The sequence below is a fragment of the Hemicordylus capensis genome, chromosome 1 (assembly GCF_027244095.1).
Source record: "Hemicordylus capensis ecotype Gifberg chromosome 1, rHemCap1.1.pri, whole genome shotgun sequence".
In the NCBI taxonomy this organism is placed as follows: domain Eukaryota; kingdom Metazoa; phylum Chordata; class Lepidosauria; order Squamata; family Cordylidae; genus Hemicordylus; species Hemicordylus capensis.
In genome coordinates this window covers 177,666,785-177,687,008 of record NC_069657.1, presented here as the reverse complement: position 1 = coordinate 177,687,008, position 20,224 = coordinate 177,666,785, and positions in this window count along the sequence as shown.

Genomic DNA, 20,224 nt, shown 5'->3' with positions numbered 1-20,224 from the left:
GGATGAAATGATGAGTTTAACAATTCCCAGTTTTATATATCTGTCTCAAATCTGATCTTTAAACAGATGCTTGGTTCAGATGTCATGAAAGAACATGGGTTCCCACTAAAGGTTCATGCACCTTGCCTGCCCTCTCCTCCTCCTTTGGAAGCAAGAGGAGAGCTAAAGCCTTTGATTTCATTATAGGAACAAACTGTATGCCACAGGGATTCGTAAAATTGCATCCCCAGATATTGTTGAACTACCATAATCCTTTGGCCATTGTGCCTGGGGATGATGGGGATTATAGTCCAACATCTGGGAACCCATGTTTGAAAACTCCTGACAAACTACATTACATATGGACTCAGTAACTGTGATTTGTTATCTATATGGATAAGTATCTATTTCTCCTTAGCATCATCATCATCATCATCAGGAAATAGCATTCACTCCCTAAATGCCTGCCTACAGGCAATAATGGGCTGGATGAGGGATAACAAATTAAAGCTCAATCCAAGAAAGACCGAGGTGCTCGTTGTGGGGGATCGGAATTTAGTTAGATCTTCCTGTGCAGGGGTTATACTCTCCTAGAAGGGACAGGTATGCAGTTTGGGAGTGCTCTTGGATCCAGGCCTCACCATGGTATCTCAGGTGGAGGTTATGGCCAGGAGCACTTTCTACCAGTTTCTGCTGATTCGACACCTTCAAGGCCACCTTCAACCTCAGAGAAACGATGCCTCTGAATACCAGTTGCAGGGGAGCAGCAGTAAGGGAAAAGGCATGCCCTCGCTTCTTGCCTGTGGGCTTCCCAAAGGCATCAGGTGGGCCACTGTGTGCAACAGGATGCTGAACTAGATAGGACTTGGGCCTGATCCAGCTGGGCTGTTCTTATGCAAATCCCACAATGTACTGTACCACACAAGGAGTGTGGTGCATTGGGGGATTTCCCCACTGCCAGGTACTCTAGCCACCCAATGCTGTGGCTGATCGGGCTGCAGGCGGCCTGAGCAGCCACATGACCAGGGACTGTTGTAGAAGGGCACACTTGCACCCTTCACTTCAGTAAAAGCCCAGGTAAAAATGTGAATGCCCTCACATATGGCGGAGGGGAAGAAACCAGTGACAATAAGCCCAATTTCTACACCTCCACATGCTCTACATCTACATGGATGTATACATGGATAGAGCTTAAATAATATTTCAAAGGGAAATATAACTGGTGACTCACTAATGTGAGCCCTATAGCATCTGGATATCCATCATATGTTTCCTATGTGAACTCTATTTAGTTTCTAAAAAAATAATGCCTCAAAAGAACATGGTAAGAGAGGCACAGGAGATTTTAAAAAATTTTTATAAGTGTCATTTTTTAGCTCACCAGAAGTTTTCTTGTCAGCCTAAATGTCTGAGGCAACGACTCATTAACAAGTTCTATGCAGTTTGCCGTAGCTCTTTTTCAAATTGTGTTGAATTGAATTTCAGGTGATAAAGTACTTATTTGTCACTAACTGATATGCCGTCTTAGCCTATTGATTTAAGAATTCCTCCTTGAGAGAAACTAAAGAGATCACCAGAAGCCCAACCTTTAAACCAATGTGCTTATCTATATCATTATTTAATGGCAATCAACATGGTACATCTTTTATCACGAAGGTCTTATTTTTGTCCTACAGAATATTTTGCCCTTTGTTGATTTCTCATGGTGAAGGACCTGCTTCCTGAAGCCCTATAATGTGTACATACTTTTAGGATGATTTTTGCTTTAGAATGAACTATGTTCCTAAATGAGATGGATGAATTAGAGTAGAATTTAAGGGTCATCCAGATCACCTTCTGCAATGTAACAGGAATTTGCCGAACCGGATATGCAAACACCACTAAATTGTCAACCACTTAAGTGTGTTGTGTGAACTAAGTAATCTGCCAGTCAGGTAAAGATTGGAGAAGAGGGAGTCATGATATTGGAGCTGTTTGCCATACAGATTAAGAAATGTGTAGGCCAGTTTTTATAAAACAGCATTCCAATATAAGTTCTTTAAGTAGTTTATTTACCAAAAAGAATAGGAAATTGGTTTCTTCTCCCCCTTTGCGCTCCTCTTGTGCAATCACACTTCTGCAATACTACTTAAACTGGAAATAATGTTAGTAGTGTCATGGAAGTGTGTGCACTTTATGTATTAGTACAAGAGAACTCCTGAGCAGTGCCACAGGCATTTTTTACACACTCGCAGTGGCATAGGTGGTTCAGAAGTGTCTGCATTCCACTGCTCTACATGAGAGCCATGATTTTTTAACAATTAGCATCCACAGTGACACTCATGGGAAAACCTCTTTTGGTTGATGTGCTCTGTAAAGCTGCGGTATTGCTAGCAGAAGATAGAAGACCCAAATGCACATTGTGCAAAGAGCTCCTCATTTGCATATAAGTAGGCTTGCTAAAGAGACCGAGCAAGGAGCTCCTAATTTGCTTGCCTATGTGCTTGTGCAAGAGGTTGCACAACCACTACAACATGTTGTTACGCTAGCACAAGAATTGGGCTGGTTTAGATGACACTTTCAGGAAGGGGATGCGCCGAGAGTGCACTCAGTGGGACATCTGTAGAGGCTATCCCTTTATCGCATACAGCGGTTAACTGAATGTAATCAGATATCCCTATCAAGGGACAAATGCTAGATTTGAAAAAGATCAATACCATTTCTCTGAATTTCATTTGGGGGGGGCATCTCCCTTTCTAGTGGCCATTTCTGTGATCAAAACACACCACTGCTAGCATGTGCAACCACCCTGTAGTTCAGGCATTGCCGATCACCACCACTGTGCCAGCGCGATGGGGCAGGGGGCGAGGTTGTGTTCCCAGCATGTGATGCAGGCAGGGTGTCGCCATCTTGCCTCTCCCTGCACATGGCCCGGACCAGCCGATTGGGGAAGGGGGTGGGCCGGTTACAGCACCGGCCTGCCTCCATTCGGCCCAGTCACTCTGCAGCATAGCAGCAGAGAGGATTGCTGCCGGGGATCGCTGCAGAGGACCCACGTGGATGGGCCTGGGCCAGGCAGTGATGTCACAGCAGCGGAGGGGTGAGCGGCAGATTGATGCAGTGGCGGAGGGGCCAGTGGTGGTGTGGCAGCAGCAATGGCAGCAGCAGGGCCAGGAAGTCCTTAGACTGGCGGGCAAGCAGCGGAGCATCAGTAGGGCTCCGACCCCTTTGGTTTGAGCCTGTATTCCGCGCCATGTAACTCCCTCCTCTACTCGGCCTAGAGCCAGTTGTTCCACCATGAGCTGTTCTCCTCCTTGGGGCCTTTCTTTGAGGCCAGGATGCCCATGAGGGCCTTTTGCGGCCTCTCTCTTTTGGCAAGGTACCAGGCTCCCAGCCGTGACTGGTTCATCCTGTACCAGTAGACGGGCAGCCTACTAGAGGTGCACCTGTCTCTGCTGGGCAGCTACTGCCCCCCTCAAGCCTTGGTTCCTTACCCTCCCACCAATTACAGATCTGTGGGGGCATGGGAGCAGCATTAATTCATTAATTGGGGGCATTCCCTCATTAATTGCATTGGAGTACATTAACTTATCAATTGCCCTTGGGGGGCCTTTGCTCATTCAGTGGTGGGCATTTAATTGATTTAATTGATTAGGGGCATTTGATTGGTGGATCAAGCGAGAGGCAGCTAATAAATTGTCCAGTGGGGGCCAGAATGTCATTGAAGAAGGAGCCCAGCAAGGCTAAGGGCAAAGGGAAGGCACCTGCCCCTAAGCGTATGATGCCTTGGCCCAAAGAGCCCAAGGCTTCCTCCCCCTCTTCTGATAATGAAGGGCAGCTTGTTATGGAGTATATCTTGCCCCACCTGGAGGCATTAGAGTCCAGTAAGCAGCATCCCCTGTCATGGTGCGGGGTCCAGAATGGGTACAAAAGGGGACTCTAAGAAGGCAGGTATTCAGGCTAACAAACAGCTGCAACTCTTACAAGTTACCCCTGCTAACTTGGCAAAGAGGCACCTTTTAACGTGGTGATTCTCTTTATTTGGCAGGGGGAGAGCAACTCGCCCTCTCTACCCCCAGCACAGGACCTCTAGTAACTGTTGCTGGTGTCTATCTTATGTTTTTCTTTTAGACTGTGAGCCCTTTGGGGATATGAATCCATCTTACTTACTTACTTACTTTATTTATTATTTCTCTGTGTAAACTACCCTGAGTCATTTTTGGAAGGGCAGTATAGAGATCGAATACATAAATAAATGAACAGATAATAAATAAATAAATAAATAGATAGATAGATAGATAGATAGATAGATAGATAGATAGATAGATAAATGAGTTTATCAAGGCGAGGCTCGACACACTGGAAAAAGAGGCTGGGGTGGAGGCTGGGATCAGAACTGGGAGCAAAACCTGCCAGGCCAATGGAGGCCCCCCTGCCTGAACACGCTCTGGTTGCAGATTATGACCCCACAACCAACTGGTGACCAGTGAGTACTTGGAAAGAGGTCACCTGATACTGAAATCCTCAGCAGTACCGGCTGGGTACAGGCACCAAGGCCTGGATGCCAGTTTCACCAACTGTGCTGGGAATTTGAGTCTTAGGGAGTGTGCTCCCATTGCCGCTGTTGCTTTCACCATGCCTGCTTGATTTGTGGAGGCCTTTAGCACCTGTGCAAAGGGCAGGGACCACACACCTGCCCCAGGAATCTCCAGGAAAGGGGGAGCATTAGCGCTATGGCTGAGACAGCTGTTAGAGGCCAAAGAGGTGATGTTGAGGGAGATGCAATGCATCATGGGGCACCTGAAATTTGCATGCAAGCTAGTGGCACCAGGGAGGGCCTTTCTCAGGAGGTTGTGTGATGCCACCAAGAGCATTAAAGCCCCTCATCACCGGATCCGTGTAACACATGATGTCAGGGAAGACGCCAGGATGTGGATGGAATTTCTAAGGGAATTCAATGGCATTTCATTCTGGCACTCCAAGTTCTTGTTGGAGGCTGAGCTGCAAATCCAGTCAGATGTGGCAGGTGGGCAGGTTGTCAGCCTGTTCTTTCGGGGGAGGTGTTGCAGAGTTAGATGAACAAGAGAGTGAGAAGCAAGGGGCGGCACTTGAGATCTGACGTTCCTGGAATTCTTCCCAATTGTCATGGTAGTACACATTTGGTCCAAGGAGTTCACAGATTGCACTGTGCAGTTCTGGTGCAATAACATGGCAGCTGTGCACATTATCAACTCTGGGACTTCCAGGAGTCCCTGGGTGATGCTTCTGGTGCAATGTTTCATGCTACAATGTTTGTTGCACAGCTTTCTGTTTAGTGCACGGCATGTACCCGGGTTAGATAATAGCATCGTGGACGTGCTTCTCAGATGCAGGAAGAGCACTTTCAGACCCTTGCACTGACAGCCAGGGAACTCTCTGAAGTCTTTCCTGCTGAACTATGGAAACTTGGAGGCTAGAGGTCGAGCAGACCATTTGCCTCTCTTTAGCCCTTAGGACTGGAAAAAGATACTCAGAAGCAGTACATGAGATTCACGCATTCAGGGTGACATCCGGCTTGGGTGACTTATGTCTTCTCCCAGTGGACCACGTGCTATGCTCTTGCAGCCACCTGCACAGCCAGAGATTGGCACCTAGGTCCATTAGTGGAAAGCAGGAGGCACTCACCTTCCAGGCCAAGCATGGGGGTGGGGGCAGAAGAACAAAAGAACAAGTCAATCTAGTTCAGCATCCTGTTTCACACAGTGGCCCACCAGATGCCGTTGGAAGCCACAGGCAGGAGTTGAGTGCATGCCCTCTCTCCTGCTATTACTCCCCTGCAACTGGTACTCAGAGGCATCTTGCCTCTGAGGCTGGAGGTGGCCCACAGCCCTCCAACTAGTAGCCGTTGATAGACCTCTCCTCCTGGAAGTTATCCAGACCCCTCTTAAAGCCATCCAGGTTGTTGGCTGTCACCACATCTTGTGGCAGAGAATTCCACAAGTTGATTATGTGTTGTGTGAAAAAGTACTTCTATTTGTTGGTCCTAAATATCCTGGCAATCAATTTCATGGGATGACCCCTGGTACTAGTGTTATGTGAGAGGGAGAAGAATTTCTCTCTATCCACTTTCTCCACACTATGCATGATTTTATAGACCTCTATCATGTCTCCCCGCAGTCGTCTTTTTTCTAAACTAAATAGCCCCAGGTATTGTAGCCTTGCCTCACAAGGAAGGTGCTCTATTCCCCTGATCATCTTGGTTGCCCTCTTCTGCACCTTTTCCAGTTCTACAATGTCCTTTGTGAGATGTGGTGACCAGAATTTTACGCAGTACTCCAGGTGTGGCTGCACCATAGTTTTGTATAATGGCATTATGATGTTAGCAGTTTTATTTTCAATTTTCTTCCTAATAATCCCTAGCATGGAATTGGCCTTTTTCACAGCTGCTGCATATTGAGTTGAGACTTTCAGCAAGCTGTCCACCATGACCCCAACATCCCTGTCCTTGTGAGTCACCGACAGCTCAGATCCATGAATGTATACTTCAAGTTGGAGTTTTTCATTCCAATGTGCATTACCTTATACTTGCCAACACTGAACCACATTTGCCACTTTGTTGCCTACTCCCCCAGTTTGGAGATATCCTTTTGGAGCACCTCACAATCTCTTTTGGATTTCACTACCCAAAAGAGTTTAGTATCATCTGCAAATTTGGTCACTTTGCTGCTTACCCCTACTTCTAGATCATTTATGAATACATTAAAGAGCACCAGTCCCAGTATAGATCCCTGGAGGACCCCACTTCTTACTTCCCTCCACTGTGAAAACTCTCCATTTATCCCTACCCTCTGTTTCCTGTCCTTCAACCAGTTAGCAATCCACACATGTACTTGTCCCCTTAATACCATGACTGCTAAGTTTTCTTAGGAGTCTTTGATGAGGAACTTTATTGAAATATTTTTAGAAGTCCAAGTATACGATGCCAACTGGATCACCTTTATCCACACACTTGTTGACACTCTCAAAGAACCCCAAAAGGTTTGTGAGGCAAGATTTACCTTTGCAGAAGCCATGCTGGTTCTCTCCCAGCAGGGCCGCCTGCTCTATGTGCTTTACAATTTTATCCTTGAGGATGCTTTCCATCAATTTGCCTGGAATGGACATTAAGCTAACTGGCCTGTAATTTCCCAGATCGCCCCTGGATCCCTTTTTGAAAATCGGTGTTACATTTGCTACTCTGCAGTCCTCTGGTACAGAGCCCGATTGCAGGGATAAGTTATATATTTTTGCAAGGAGATCGGCAATTTCACATTTGAGTTATTTGAGGACTCCTGGATGGATGCCATCCAGCCCTTGTGATTTACTAGTTTTCAGTTTTTCCAGACAGTTTAGAACATCATCTCTTGTCACTTCTATCTGACAAAATTCTTTAGCCTCCATTCCCGAAAAGCCAGTTTCAGGAACAGGTATATGCTCAGTATCCTCTGCCATGAAGACGGACGCAACGAACTCACTTTGCTTCTCTGCAACCTCCATATCCTCCTTAATAATCCCTTTCACTCCCTGATTTTCTAATGGACCAACCACCTCCCTGGCATGTGGATTTCAAAGCTGTTCTTCGGGTGTGCAGGATGATAGAGGAATGGGTATGGATGTCCCCTCAGTGCTCAGATTCCAGGGTTTCAATAGCCACTTCAACTATAGGAAAGCTACTAACACACTTTGAAGACGCTTTTTTTTTTTTTTGAAATTTTGAGGTCTGATTACTTAGGCCCCCCCTTCTTTGGGGCATTGCGGATCAGTGAGCTCGCCGCTGCTTCAAGTTCTGACATGATGGCATGGGCCCTGTGATGCCAGGATGTGCCCCTAGAGAGGGACAGGGTGAAGCTCCACTTGTGGAAAGCAAAAACTGACCAGTGGGGCAGGGGCATCACTGTCACCCTTGCAAGTGAGACTACCATGGGCTTATGCCCAATGCGGGCATTACTTGCTCATCTGGAGGTCCAGGGGAGGTGGATGGCCCCCTATTCTGCCACAAGGACATTTCCCCTCTTACCTGTTTTCAGTTTTCTCAGCGTTGCGGAGGGAGGGCCTTAACCCAGTGGAGTATGGCACCAACTCCTGCAGGATAGGGGCTGCTTCTTCAGTGTCAGTGGTGGGGATGCCCGAGGGTCATATTCGGGAATTGGGGCAGTGGCGTTCATATGCTTGCCGCTGCTACATAAGCCTATTATGGCAGTAAGGGGAGCTTCCTGGAAGGAGATGCTAACTTGCCTTTGTTTAGCAGACCACCGGTGGCATCTTTTCCCTCTTCAAGTCATATAAGGTCACAGCTATGTGTTTTGGGCCAACTGGACAGCTCAGCAGACCAATATGGGCACCCAGTTGGGCTTTGCTGGAGATGCGGAGGTAGACTGGCTGGGGTGTCAAGGAATGCTGTGGAACCTTTTGCTACCGCTACTGTATAAGTACACTGCTGTGCGGGGGTCGCTGCATGTGCTAGTCATTCTCCTGGGGGGCAATGATATTGGCTTGCTGCAGGGCAAGGCCTTGAAACTACAGGTGATTGTGGACCTGTGTAGACTGGCTGAGTGGTGGCTGAACTTGTTGTTTTAGTCCAGCTTGGTTCCATGGCTGAAGTGGAGGGGCCAAGGAGTTCCACTGTACTTCAATTGGGCATGCAAAAAAGTGAACAGGGAAATTGGCAGTGCGGTTACCGCTAGGGATGTGCAAACAGGTTTGACATCGAATGTGTTCCCATTCCTGGAGAGTTGGTAATGGCCCCTGCTTGAGGGGTGGCTCGGCTCACCACTCAGAGTTGTGCAGCTTGGGTTGGGTTGGGCCATGTTGCCCTCCCTCAGCTTGAGAAAGCCTTGCGATGAGAGGACGTCAGGACCTGGTGCCTGACAGAATCAGCACCCAGCCTTTCGACCTCAAGTAAGATGGCTTCCCTAGGAGGCTGTGCCACACATGAGGAGTACCCGCACTCTGGTTAGTTAGGTACCTTGTTGCAAGTCTTATTTCTGCTGTACATTCATAAAGTGGCTCTATTTTACTCCATTTAAGAGTGTCCTATCTTCATTCGGGCCTGGGGGTGCAATGGATGGATACAATCAGCCTTGGATGGATTTCCCCAGCAACTGTGAAGGATAGAAGTGGAAGCAACAGAGACAGCGAAGAACCTTTGGCTTCCCATCACAGAAGTGGGAGAGCCCAAATGGGAGCTTCAGTCCTCCAATCGCTCTTTAAAAAAATATGTACTAAAACCAATACTGAGTGTAAAAGATACATTAACAAAATAATGTCTCCAGCCTTGGTGAGAACAACGCCACATAAGTGAAGGAGAGGCTGGCCACAAGAAATAGTTCTCAATCCAAGATCTACAAAACCATGTTTATTATTTAGAGTCTAATTCTAATTCTCACAAAAATTCTTACAGTTAAATAATATTTTAGGTCAGTTTTTCATTTCTTATTCCCTTTGAAATAGTTTCATTTCCCTGTTAATATGTTGCTCTTGCTGCTGTTGTTGCTACTCCTAGCCTTCTGTGGCTGATCTCAGTTGTGTCCTGGATTTGACTTTTCCCTGATGGTTCCATTCTTTTAATGCTGTTCTTTTCGGTTCTTGGAATAATTTATGTTACATGCTCCCATTTGCATGCAGTTAAAACAAGTAGCTTTGACAGAGATTTCACTGATACATTTTTCTGTTCCTACTCCAGTCTACTTTCATCAGACTTTCACTCGCTTTGGGGCTGGGTTCCATTGGTAAGGTGGCTGGGCTACCACAGTTTGGACTTCCAGGGCTGTAACTAATGCCCAGATTGTTAGCTAATAGCCCAAATCTAGTTCAGGATTCACATGGCCAACATAATGTCTGGGTCGGTGCTGTGTACAAGAGTGCAAAAGTCTTGCAGTGTGCTCAGGGAAATCCTCTGGCTCCATCAACACCTTCTCAGCTATTCTCTGATTTTGAGCATCCAGATTAAAAGTTGTTCCCGTTGCTTACAAGACCTCCTTTCCAATTCTCATAGTGTATGGGTGAAAAACAGGTAGGTGGAAACCTACATCTGGAAGCCCTTGAGGATGCTCACCAGAAATATAAGAATCATCATACAGCCCACATAAAGCACAGCCTTTCAGATCTCACGATACAATCTCACATGAAAAGGCAAGAGATCTATGGTTCACAGCATGTACTAAAACACAAAAAGGGATTGTTTATTTGCCCCAATTCAGCACAAAATGTGAAACAGTAACACTTTTATAGAGGATGGGGCTGTTGCTCAGTGGTAGACCATCTTATGTACATGCAGAACGTCCCCATGGTTGAATCCCTGGCATCTGCAGGTAGGGCTGGGAAAGACTCCTGCCTGGAACCTTGAAGAGCTGCTTCCAGTCAGTGAGGTCATTCACACAATCAAAACCTATGTTCTACCTGGGTTTGGGAGTTGTGTGTGTGCCCCATTTTTGGTTGTGTGGAAGCAAGGTAAGAGGAAAACCTGGGTAGAAGTGACTGTGTGGAAGCAAGGTAGGAGGGAAAGCTACCCAAGATTTAACTCTACCATGCTTCAACACAACTGAAAATTGGGAGCACACAGCTCTCAAACTTGCGTAGAACATATTTTTTGACTGTGTGAATTCCCTCAGTGTATTGTCAATACTGAGCCAGATGGACCAATGGGCTGCCTCGGTATAAGGCAGCTTCCTATGCAATGCTGGTAAATGTGAGGCATCCATGGTGCAGATGTCATTCCATTAGCTTTGTTGTCTAAGCCAACAGGACGAGGAGGAGAAAGGTTTGAGGGTCTGGCTGCTGTTTCCTCCCTCCCTCCCCCCTCCCTCCCCCCTCCACCACTCGGAGTCTACATCTGGCCCCTCTGGGTTTGTTTTCCATCTTGCCCTGACGAGGAGCTGCCTACCAGCCTGCTGTCTTCAGAAAGCCTGACAACCAACACCTGTGTCGGCCAGCTGTCCTTTGTGGCAGAGGGGGCTGTTGGGAAGCTTTAGAGACATAAATACTGCTGAAGACACGCTGGCGGCGTGGCCGGCGGTCTGCCTGTGGGTGGCCGCCAAAGCCGGCTGCCAAAGGGGGCCGGCCTTTGGGGCTGGGCCTTCGGGGGTGGGGCTGAGGACTAGGGGATGGTTCTTTTGTGGGTGGGTGGAGTTTTTGGGACAAGTGCTGTTTTTATTGCCCTGAGTTGTGCCAGGCCTAGTTGCTGAGATGTGTTTGGGCTCTCCTGAGGAGGAGGATGCAGGGGGTGCACCTGGCAGCCTTGGGGCAGATATTGCTGTAGTGGTGGGGAATAGAAGAATTGGCGCTGGCAGAACAGCTGGCCATTACGGGGGAAGAGAAATTAGTAATTTAGTAACTATTTCTACTTCCAACTGTTCTGACAACTCTCAGGCCTTGGGGAGCAGCACTACCCACAGAGCCTGACCTTGCTCCTTTGTAATGCCAGGTCAGTTCAAAATAAGACCGAAATTGTTCATGATCTGATCATGGATGAGGGAGCTGACCTGGCATGCATAACTGAGACCTGGTTGGGGGAAGCGAGTGGCCCAGTGTGGGCTCAGCTTCTCCCTCCAGGTTACTCTGTTGTGGAGCAGGTTAGGGGAAGTGGGCGGGGGGTGGTGGAGTGGCTGTGGTCCATAAAAATACTATCTCCCTTACCAGGGCCCCTGTGAGACAGTTGACCTATATTGAGTGTGTATTCTTGAGGCTGGGAACTAGGGATAGATTGGGGATTCTGTTGGTGTACCGTTCACCCCGCTGCCCAACTGACTCCCTAACTGAGCTAACAGAGCTGGTCGCGAAGTTGGTGTTGGAGTCCCCCAGGCTTTTGGTGCTGGGGGACTTCAATATCCACTTTGGGACTGGCTTGTCTGGTGCGGCTCAGGAGTTCATAGCGGCCATGACAACTATGGGCCTATCCCAATTAATTTTTGAACCAACTCATGTTGCCGGCCACACACTGGATTTGGTCTTCTGTTCGGATCAGGGGGGCATTCCGTGGGTGGAGAATCCGGTGGTTACCCCATTGTCATGGACGGATCACTACCTGGTTAAGGTTGGTGTCACGGTCACAATCCACCCCTGCAGGGGTGATGGACTGATTAGGATGATCCGCCCAAAAAGGCTGCTGGACCCAGTAGGTTTCCAAATGGCCTTGGAGGGTTTTGATGTTGGTGCGGCCGGTGATTCTGTCGATGCCCTGGTGGGAACATGGAATAGAGAACTCACCAGGGCAGTAGATATTATCACTCCTAAGGGTCCCTCCAGGCCTGCTTCTAAGATGGCCCCCTGGTACACGGAGGAGTTGCGGGGGATGAAGCAGCTTGGTAGGCGACTGGAACGCAAGTGGAGGAGAACTCAGCTCGAATCTGACAGGATGCAGCATAGAACCCACTTGAAGACCTATGCAATGGCAGTGCGCGCAGCAAAAAAGCGTTTTTGGTCGGCGCGCATTGCGTCTGCGGGCTCACGCACGGCAGAGTTATCCCGGGTGGTGAGGAGTATAATTTCTGCTCCCTCTGCCTCAAATCAGCTCCCAGAGACACTCTGCTGTGACGCTGTTAGTGGGTTCTTTGCAAATAAAATCTCCTGTATTCGGGCCGACTTGGACTCCACTATTTCTGCAGGGTCTGTGAGGGAGGTATCCAGCAATCCCTCTTGCAGTGTTAGGTTGGATCTGTTTCAATCTGTGACTCCTGATGACGTGGACAAGCTGCTTGGAGCGGTACGGCCTACCACTTGTTCTCTGGATCCTTGCCCGACCTGGCTGCTTCGATCTAGCGGAGAGATTGTTGGAGATGGCCTAGTTAATATCATAAATGCATTGCTGGGGGAGGGTAGGGTGCCTTCCTGTTTGAAGGAGGCAATAGTTAGACCTCTTCTTAAGAAGCCTACCCTGGATCCCTCAGCGATGGATAGTTATAGGCCAATCTCCGATCTCCCCTGGCTGGGCAAGGTAATCGAGAGGGTGGTGGCTAACCAGCTCCAGGCAGTTTTGGAGGAAACTGATTATCTAGACCCATTTCAAACTGGCTTTAGAACGGGCTATGGGGTTGAGACAGCCTTGGTCAGCCTGATGGATGACCTTTACCGGGGAATCGACAGAGGGAGTGTGACTCTGTTGGTCCTCTTGGATCTCTCGGCGGCGTTCGATACCATCAACCATGGTATCCTTCTGGGTCACCTGGAGGAGTTGGGAATAGGAGGCACTGCTTTGCAGTGGTTCCGTTCCTATCTCTCGGGTAGATCCCAGATGGTGGAGCTTGGTGACAGTCACTCCTCAAAGCATGAGCTATTATATGGAGTCCCTCAGGGCTCCATTCTGTCACCAATGCTTTTTAATATCTACATGAAACCGCTGGGTGAGGTCATCAGGAGATTTGGTGCTGGGTGTTATCAGTATGCTGATGACACCCAAATCTACTTCTCCTTTTCATCTTCAGGAAATGGCACTCACTCTTTAAATGCCTGCCTACAGGCAGTAATGGGCTGGATGAGGGAGAAGAAATTGAAGCTGAATCCAAGCAAGACGGAGGTGCTCATTGTGGGGGCTCAGAATCTGAGGAGTGAGTTAGAACTCTCTGTGCTGGATGGGGTTACACTCCCCCAGAAGGAGCAGGTGCGCAGCTTGGGAGTACTCCTGGATCCAGGCCTCACCCTGGTTTCTCAGGTGGAGGCCATGGCCAGGAGTGCTTTCTATCAGCTTTGGCTGATTCGACAGCTGTGTCCATTCCTTGAGGAGGATGACCTCAAAACAGTGGTGCACCAGCTGGTAACCTCCTGGCTTGACTATTGCAATGCGCTCTACGTGGGGCTGCCTTTGTACGTAGTTCAGAAACTTCAATTAGTTCAGAATGCGGCAGCCAGATTGGTCTCTGCGGTAACCCGAAGAGACCATATTACACCTATTTTGAAACAATTGCACTGCCTGCCGATATGTTTCTGGGCAAAATACAAAGTGCTGGTGATTACCTTTAAAGCTCTGAACGGCTTAGGCCCGAGTTACCTTAGAGAGCGCCTTCTTCTGCGTGATCCCCACCGCACATTAAGTTCATCTGAGGAGGTTCGTCTCCAGTTACCACCAGTTCATCTGGTGGCGACTCAGAGGCGGGCCTTCTCTATAGCTGCTCCAGGGCTGTGGAATGCGCTCCCTGCGGAAATTCGTAATTTGAATTCTCTATTAGCCTTCAGGAGAGCCCTTAAAATGTATTTCTTTGGCCTGGCTTTCCAGGGTTTTTTAATTTTAACCCAATTTTGGGGCTTTTAATTACTGTAAACTGTTTAATTGTTGTTTTAAAATGTTTTTAAATTGTTAATTGTTGCTATATTGTTTTTAATTTGTTTTAGCTTTTTATTGTTTTAGAGGCTTGTTTTAATTGTAAACCGCCCTGAGCCATTTCGGAAGGGTGGTATATAAATCAAATAAATAAATTAATTAATTAATAATAATAATCAATTATATGAATTCCAGAGACATTAGGGAACTAAAAAAACCAAGGACAAAGTACTACCACAAAAGACTTCAGAATTCCTGCAAATAAATAAAACTTGTAGAACTGAAAATCAGTCTCCACACCAGAAAGTGAAATATTTTTCACTTAATATTTTAATTGCGTCTTTTTTACCATCTTGTGTTTACATTTTTGCTGCAAACTGCCTTGGGATAGTTTTAATGAATGGCGGTATATAAAGTTAAAAATAAACAAACAAACAAACAAATAAATTTTTTAAAAGCATGATATGAAATATTATTTCTTTATGATTCATTAAGATGCTTCTGTGCTGCAGCCTCTGTTGGCCAGACACCCGAAGTGCTTTAAAATAAGTATTCTAGAACTCACACTATAAAGCTTTTAAAACATTTAGCTATGATAACTAAACAAATTTCAAATGCCAGCAAATGTCAAGAAATGTAAAACATCAGTCAAACCACCAGGACAAAAACAATTCTAAAACGGGACAAGGCCTCAGATTCAAAGGCCCAGGAGTAAAAAACCAAAACAAGACCAAAAAACTCCCACCCATATCCAGAAAAATGAATTGTGGCAATTTTTTTCATCCTGCCCTCCGCCCAAGTCTGAAATGGGAAAATTGAAAGTCACGTGTCGGTGAAGGTGGTGTGGTGATAATAATAATAAGCAACCACATGAAATATTTTTTCTTTTAAAAAGTGGTTTATAGAGATCTATTTTTCTTCAAAGCAGTAATTTAAAGTAACATTGACAGAGAGTTAATGCAGCTACAAATTTCTTGGATCAAGATTCAAAGTGGTCTTTAATATGATAGCATTGCTATGTTTCACTGCATTGCCAAACAAGCAAAATCTAAAACTAGATGTTTGAAAAGCACCTTCAAATGTTCCAGAAGACAGAACATCTTGAGGTATTTTTTAATTACTATTGTAGTAGCAATGAATTGAATTGTCACCTACTGGAGCAGCAGGGAAATGACTTGACTAGCAAGCCAGAGGTTGCCGGTTCGAATCCCCGCTGGTATTTTTCCCAGACTATGGGAAACACCTGTATCGGGGCAGCAGCAATGTAGGAAGATGCTGAAAAGCATCATCTCATACTGGGTGGGAGATGGCAATGCTAAACTGCTCCTGTATTCTACCAAAGACAAACACAGGGCTCTTTGGTCGCCAGGATTTGACACCGACTTGACGGCACACTTTATCTTTAGCAGTGAATGGCACATCACAGAGGAAGGCGAACTGGTCCGCACACCATAGTGCTCACAGTCTAGACCATGGATAAACCACCTTGGCTCTCCAGTTGTGTGTTGATGAACTGCAGCCCTCACCATCTCCAGTGGCAGTTGCCTACCCCGATCTATACCTTGATAGAGAAGGTGAGGAGAGAAGTGGAGGTAGAACTACATAGAAGAAAAACATCAAATTTGTTCAGTTACATGTAGCAATAGCAATAGCAATAGCACTTACATTTATATACCGCTCTATAGCTGGAAGCTCTCTAAGCGGTTTACAATGATTTAGCATATTGCCCCCAACATTCTGGGTACTCAATTTACCGACCTCGGAAGGATGGAAGGCTGAGTCAACCTTGAGCCCCTGGTCAGAATCGAACTTGTAACCTTCTGGTTACAGGGCGGCAGTTTTACCACTGCGCCACCAGGGGCTCATGTAGGGGTGTGCAATTCGGGTTTTCGGTGATTCGGTTCGGGACCCGTACCGAATCACCCCCGTTCTGTTCTGTGCCCGAATCTGGGCTACCTGAATCACCCTTGATTAGGTTTGGATTTGGATTTAATCCAAATCAATTCGGGTATGAAAAATGGGTCCCAGGTGAAAAATAGTGTGGTGCGGTGGTAGTGCCCAATGGTTGGAGGCTACCACCCAAATTTCAGGGGGATTGGGCAAAGGGCTGATTTTGGGGGAATTTTTGAAGTTTTAGTGTCTTTGGGGCAGATCGGGGGCATAGCGTGGGATCTGAGAAAAAAGAGTGGGGTGGGGTGGTAGTGCCTAATGGGTGGAGGCTACCATCCCAATTTCAGAGTGATTGGGCAGAGGGCTGATTTTGGGGGAATTGTTGAAGTTTAAGCATCTTTAAGGTTTTTCCCCATAGAGAAGCATTGAGGTGTCAGCAAATGTATAGCTTCACGCGGGGGGCAAAGGGGTGGTCTAGAGCAGTTTGGGGTTGGTGGTAGTGCCAGGTAGGGTCAAGGAAGCTACCTGAATTTTTTCAAAGGATTTGGGCAAAGGGCTGATTTTTGGGGAATTGTTAAAGTTTACATGTCTTTAAGGTTTTTCCTCATAGGGTATGCATGGAGCTTTCAGCAGCCCCATAAGTGCACTTGGGGGGTGCTGGGGTGGCCCAGAGCGAGTGGTAGTGTAGTGCACATAGGGTGCCAACCACCCCCATTGGTTTCTAACCCATGGGGTACAGGGTTCTGTTGTTTCAGAGGTATTCTGAGTGTGGATTCTATGATAGCTAATGAGATTTTCAATGAAACACCATGAATCCACTCTAATTTGCTATCATAGAATCCTTTGAAAAAATTCAGGTAGCTTCCTTGACCCTACCTGGCACTACCACCAACCCCACACTGCTCTAGGCCACCCCTTTGCCCCCCGTGTGAAGCTATACATTTGCTGACACCTCAATGCTTCTCTATGGGGAAAAACCTTAAAGACGCGTAAACTTCAACAATTCCCCCAAAATCAGCCCTCTGCCCAATCACTCTGAAATTGGGGTGGTAGCCTCCACCCATTAGGCACTACCACCCCACCCCACTCTTTTTGCCCAGATCCCACGCTATGCCCCCAAACTGCCCCAAAGACACTAAAACTTCAAAAATTCCCCCAAAATCAGCCCTTTGCCCAATCCCCCTGAAATTTGGGTGGTAGCCTCCATCCATTAGGCACTACCACCCCACCCCACTATTTTGCCCCTGGGACCCAAAATTCGAGCTTATGTCACATCAGACCTTTTTGCATTCAAATCAATGGAGGCAAAAAGGCGGGAAATTCAAAGAGACGTCAGCCTGAATCACCCGAATTTTTCGGGCCCGAATCAGGGGTGATTCGGCTCGGCCCCGGAAAATATCGGGGGACATCAGGGGTGATTCGGTTCGGACCCGAATCACCCGAAATTGCTCATTTCGGGCACAGATCGATCTGTGCCCAAAATTTTTTGCACATCCCTAGTTACATGTACTTTGGCTGTTACACTAGGGTATTTAGACCAGAAGTGCAGTCTGGATGTCTACCAAGCATATTGCTCCTGCAACTTGGGGGCAAGGCTCTATCCTGCATCCCTGTGTTGTCTGTGTCTACTGAAATAAAAAGATGGATGCACACACACACAGTTGCTAACCTGTGAAAGAGTTGAAGAGGTTGTTTCAGTTCAAGCCATCTATCCCTTGAAGTTCAAAGTCAGGGGCATAGCTAGGGGAGAGGGGGTCTGTGTTTGCCCCTCTTCCTGGTGGCCCCTTGGAGTGAGGAAGATAATGAAGAAAATAGGGAGGAGTGGAGCTGGTGGCCCCTCAGGAGCTGGGCCCCCTGAACCCATCTGCTCAATTATAGCTACGCCCCTGTTCAATGTGAAGGTTTGGCTATAGATCTTTGGGACACTGGCCCACATGCTCCACAGATTTACGAGGGTGGAGCTCTTGTTCTGCCCTCACAGGGAGCTAGAGTCCTTATGTCCCTGAGTCCCTTACATCCCTGAGAGAGGCGCAACATTAATATGCAGAAATGTATTAATATTGTGACCCACCCCAAGCAGTAGTGTACTGAAGGGGTGGGGAATAAATATTTTAAATGAATAAAATAAATAAATTGTCTCTTTTCAGTCTCACCCTGCCCCATACACACCAACAATTTGTATCACAGCATGGCTGTGAATATCTGTTTGAATGTGTGTGTGATGTTCTCTGAGACCTGGCGACCCTACTCCAAACCAATCTTCTCATTTAGTGCCAGGAGAATAGAAAACGTGTATAATATTGTACAAAGGTATTTGTTAGCACAAGAGCAGCCCCACCCCCAGGTACAATCAAGTACAAGCCCTGCCAGGATTCTGCACTGACAGCTGGAGGAACAAAACCCTCTCGGGCCATCCCCTTTTCTCCCTTCCTGGCTTAGCATCTGAATATTAACTTACAAGTATCAAAACAAAAACTTAATCAGGGAAGGTTCTGCCATTCCCTTTAGGCTGTGAAGAGACTGAAGGTGAGAGGAGAATAAACACTTGGTGGTCTGGGACAGTAATTAACTCCAGGCGTAAAGTACCGAATAGCAATATCCTTCAAATGCAGCTCACGTTAGCTTTTCTTCTCTGCATTATAGGAAAAAGTGTATTGCATTGAACAAAAGCACACTGGTCTTGAGTGTCTAATGTAGCAAATGTCCATAAAAGTGCCTGAATTATATTCGGTTACTAGCTTGCCTGTTCACTCACCAAACTTACATTTTGTCATTTGTGGTCCCTGTATAGCTTTCCTGTCTGGTTGGCTGGAGGCAGTTCTTATGCACCACAGGGCTCCAGGAAATCCTAGTCAAATGTACTTGCCATTACTGGCTGACATCCAGACTAACAATGCACTACGACTACTATGAATATTTATGTACTGCTTTTCAACAGAAGTTCCCAAAGCAGTTTACACAGAGAAATAAAAATAAATAAATAAAAATGCATCCTTGTCCCCAAAGGGCTCACAATCTAAAAAGAAACATAAGATAAACACCAGCAATAGCCACTGGATAGAGTTGTGCGAACCAGCTCAACTTCAAGCCGGTTTGACATTGAACTGGTCTGGTTTAGTTCGAGGTCAAGCTGAAACCCTCAAACTGGCTTGAGGCCAGTTTGGAGGATCTAGAGTATTAAAAAAATGTCTTTTACTCACCACTGAGTTCAGCGGCAGCCTCAGGGGTGTTGCCGTGACCATGGGGGGTTTCTGGTGGTTCCCTCTACCCCGCTGGCTGCACCCAGTCACTGAAAGGCCATTTTGGCCAATTTCCAGGCTTTTGGCCCTTTCTGAGGTGGAGATAGCCATTTTGGAGGCCATTTGCATGGCTGGGTAATGGCTGCAAGGAGGTCGGTGTGTGTGTGTGGGAACCGCGGGAGACCCCTCACGGCCATGGCAGCACTCCTGAAGCTGCTCCTGAACTCAGTGGTGAGTAAAAAACATTTTTTAAAAAATACTCTAGGACTTCCAAACCAGCCTCGAGCCAGTCCAGGGGTTTGGGCTCGACCTCTATTATCCATTAGTGACTAATTGATAATTCGCACAAGCATGTTCACCATGATGACCTCAGTATCAAGTCATCATGGTGAACATACAACTATGAATAACCATTCAAACATCACACCTATTATTATTATAATAAACAACTGTATTTGTTGTTGAGGAGGAGGAGGAGGAGGAAGAGGAGGAGGATTACATCACCTGGGCAATGTAATGCTTGATGCTTGGAATTCTTTCACTTTACAAGAGTAACACTTTTCAGGGTTATCAGGCTTTTGGCATTATCAATATAAATGCCAGTAAAACAGAGGCCCATTCAATCGAATTTTAGAACTGTCTGGTCAGCATTTCAAAACTGATCATTATTCAGTCTTTTTTATGAAAAAGGATGCAGGTGAGACATTCACCACTATGCAAGGGTCCACAGCTTAGTGGTAGAGAATGTTTTGCATGTCAGAGACCCCAGTTTTATTAACAGCATCTTCACCTAAAGCAGTCTCAGTTGCACTGGGAAAGACTCTGCCTGAGACCAAGAGCCACTGCCAGTCTGAGTGAACAGTACTGG